At 38.9% G+C, this 3,795-nt stretch overlaps 1 non-coding gene across 1 annotated transcript; it reads right to left on the minus strand.

The window, feature by feature from the left end:
* Nucleotides 1-2,616: 2,616 nt before the first annotated feature.
* Nucleotides 2,617-2,723, minus strand: LOC141603286 (small nucleolar RNA R71). The gene has a single exon (XR_012525172.1). It is a non-coding gene; the product is annotated as a small nucleolar RNA R71 (small nucleolar RNA).
* Between the last annotated feature and the right edge of the window lie 1,072 nt (nucleotides 2,724-3,795).

The following is a 3,795-nucleotide window of genomic DNA, read 5'->3' on the forward strand; positions in this document are numbered from 1 at the left end:
TGTATGGGATTAATCCAATTATAAAAGGGATATCCTTAGCTTATTTTAATGCTTTTATCAATCACTCTTAGATCTCTTTGATAAATCATAATCTAGAATCATATTCTTAGAATTTATTTCCAACATCTTGGAAGGATTATGATTTCGAGCATCAAATTTTCGCTATTCTACCTCTTTTTTTTCTTTATCAACGTCAGATGAAGAACGTCAGAACGTGGATATTAACCATAAAGAATTGTAACTCGTCTTTACATATGTAACAACTATATTAACTTACTAACTCAAAAGTTTCGCGCTATGTTAAAAGTATATAAGAGGTGTCAGATATACGCAAGCATGCATACCTTGTGTTCAGACATACCATATTCTTCATTATTCTTTTGTCTAATTTATGTGTCAAATTTCAACATGCTTCCAAAACAATATTAACTTACTAATTCAAAAGTTTCGCTCTGTGTTAAAGTAAGAGAAGTCAGATTTACGCAAACATACATTGTGTTATGTTTTAAACATAGAAGATTGTTATCGAATGACCATATTCATTATTCTTTTATCTAATTTACATGTCAAATTTCAACATGCTTCCAAATAGAGTTAGGAGATTGTTATAGAATCAAAGTGAGATCTTTTTGGAATCTTCTTAGTTCTCCCTAGCAAACATCTAATGACTACGTAAAATTCCCTTGTTAGGTTATTGTTAATGTTACTAGTCTCCTTGTATATTTGATAACCTAGCTACTTGCTTAACATACTAAACATAAATAGATGTTGAATAGTTTTAACTTGATAGAATTCTTATTCTTAATTGCATACATTCAGCATTTTTTTAAAACATTTTTTTTGGTGTAAGCGGAGCCACAAGGGCAGTTTTGATGCTGACGGAATTTGAAACCTGATCATGATCTACCATGCACATTACATGAATACCTTACTTTACCGATTAATAAGTTAGCTGACATATGCATTGAGTACATTAATATGATTAGAGCTGGCAAACAATGACACGACACGAAAACACGACACGAACCCGACACGAAATTAACGGGTTTGGGTTGAGGCCTAATGACTCATTTATGTAAGTGGGTCGACACGAACACGACACGATATTTAATTGGGTTGGTGATAACTACGTTATCGCCCCTTCATTCTTGTCAAAAATCCTTGCTTTAGTCCTAATTTTGGTGCATTTAATTGATAATTACTCAAGTTTATGATTAATTTGCCTAAATAAGTCTCACCGGATTATTTTCTAAGCTTTTTGTAGTGTTGCACGCTTCCCCATGCAAAACCGATCAACATTTGGTGGCCAAGGATCAAGATTAGCCTTGTCGGTGTATCTCCTTCCCCTAGCCAGTGTATTGTGATCAGGCGCGGTGCAACTCAAGAGTAGCCGGTGTATCTCATTTAGCCTTGTCGGTGTATCTCCTTCCCCTAGCCTGTGCATTGTGATCAGGAGCAGTGTAATTTTGGCCAGCCGGTGTAACTTTGTGAGCGGGCGGTGTAACTTTCATCCAGCCGGTGTAACTAAGAGGCGGGCGGTGTATCGATACACCGGCTGGGAATAGTAACCGGGCTGTTTTTGAGAATTGCTTGTAATTTGATGTTTTTCAGCCCATAGTATATATAGAAAAGGGGCAACCTTGTAAGAAAAAACTTTCATAACACTTGTTTTTGGATCAAAAATTGGTTAGGTAGAGAAAATTGGGAAGAACATTAGATCTCATCTTGTTCTTAGTTTTGTGAAGAATTCAATTCAATCAAGTTATTTCCTTTCTTCTTTGTTGGTATATTTCCTTTTCTCATATTTATTTCTTTGTTTTAGTTGTTAATTTCATACTTCCTTAGTTTATACTTCCCTTATTTTTGAATATTTACCTTACTTGTGGTAAAAGTTACTTCCTTTTTGTTTGATTGTTGTTGTTTTCACTCTAGTTCATCTCTCCTTTGTTCTTCTTGGGCTAGTTGTCCTCAAAGACTTAATCTTTGAGTTGATTGTGTTAAAGATTGTGTCTTTTTGTTTGTTCATCCTTGCTATTAGATTAAAACCATCTTTCTTCATAATTATTGTTGGGTTGTTGCATGTTTAAAAGTAGAATTCATCCTATCACCATGTTTATGCTTAAAGACTCTATCTTTGTTGTTTTCTTTGCCTTTAGAAACATGATTAGTGAGTAGTCTCCTTCTAGGACTCGGTTTGACCCGATATGGGTAAATTCACTAACTAATTATCATTAAGGCTAATTTGTGGGGAAAATTGGTGAGGGTAGTCTAGGGGGATTTGCATGTTTAAGATTTGGGTTTCGGGTAGTGTCGACTTGTGACCCTTGACCACCAACGGAAGTTGGTTAGGTTGTTAGTTGGATACCCGAAATTTGACCTTGTCACCAACTAAGGTTGAGACCGGAAGGGAGAACCGAGGGAGGGTGCCTCTAGGCTAGCGTTTGAAATCGACCTCCGGAAGGGGGAGTGGGATGACCCGGAATATGATGAGGGCTTAATGACCTTAGGGGTTCGGCCAAGGATTGGTTGAAGAATTGTGACCCGGATTCCTTCAAGACATGGGATGAGTTGGCTTCGGCATTTTTGAACAAGTATTTCCCACCCTCAAGAACGGCCAAAGTCAAGAGTGAACTATAAAGTTTTACTCAAGAAGAGGATGAGACCTTATATGAGGCATGGGAACGGTATAAGAAGCTCCAACGGTTATGCCCACACCATGGCATCTCCGAGGCCGAGCTAGTGAACAATTTTTACAAAGGGTTGACTCAAGACCTTAGGCTTTCATTGGATGCGGGATCGGGGAAAGGTGCCTTAGACATTTTGGGGCATAAAGCGGCAAAGGAACTAATTGAGGAGATGGCCTCAAGAACTATGGAATGGGGAAGTGATAGGCAATTGAGGAAGGGCAAGAGCAAGGATTCTAATTCGGTTTTGAATGTGGAGGTTAAGGGTATGCTAGATGAACTCACCCAACAAGTTGCTTTGCTAAATTCAAAACCTTCAAGCTCCGATATGAGGCAAGTCTTGTCTTGTGAGTTGTGTGGGGAACAAGGGCACACACCCATTAGGTGTCCCTTGATTGCACCCCTCCAAGAGGAATGCTATGAGCAAGCAAATGGAGTTTGGGAATCCACAAGTGCAAGGCAAGGGTTCAATAGTAACAACAACCAATTTGGTAATGGAAAAATAACTCATCCTTTCTTGTCTTATGCTTCACAAAACATTCAAAACCCAACCACTTCCTCACCACAACAACAAAGGTTCAATCAAAACTCTCAATTCCAAAGACAAATCCCACCCGGTTTCCAAGGAAAACAATTTGTCACTCAAAACCAACAACCATTTGGGGGTTTCAAGGGACAAAATTTCAACCAACCTCAAAACTAAAACTTTCAAACCCCTCAAAAACCTTCTTGGGAGCAAGCCTTTGAGCAATTGGTGATTGCCAACCAAAAAGTCGACTCAAAGCTTGACAACCACATTGTCTCACAAAACCGGGTTAATGATGAAATACGAGCATCCCAAAAGGCTACGGAAACTCATGTGGCCCAAATTTCTCAACAATTGGGGCAATTGGCTCAAAATCCGGGGAAGTTTCCGGGTAATACGGTTAACCCAAGGGAGATGAATGCGGTATTTTTGAGGAGTGGAAAGCAATTGGAGGAGGTTGAGAAATCTCCTAAGTGGAAGAGGAAGAGGGTGTCTAGTGAAGTAGTGAAAGAGCACCCGGTTGAAGTTGTGGAAGAAGATGAGACTAGGGTGGAGAAGTCTAAGGAGGTGGAGATGGTTGATCCT

Source organism: Silene latifolia, chromosome 9, assembly GCF_048544455.1.
Source record: "Silene latifolia isolate original U9 population chromosome 9, ASM4854445v1, whole genome shotgun sequence".
Classification (NCBI taxonomy): domain Eukaryota; kingdom Viridiplantae; phylum Streptophyta; class Magnoliopsida; order Caryophyllales; family Caryophyllaceae; genus Silene; species Silene latifolia.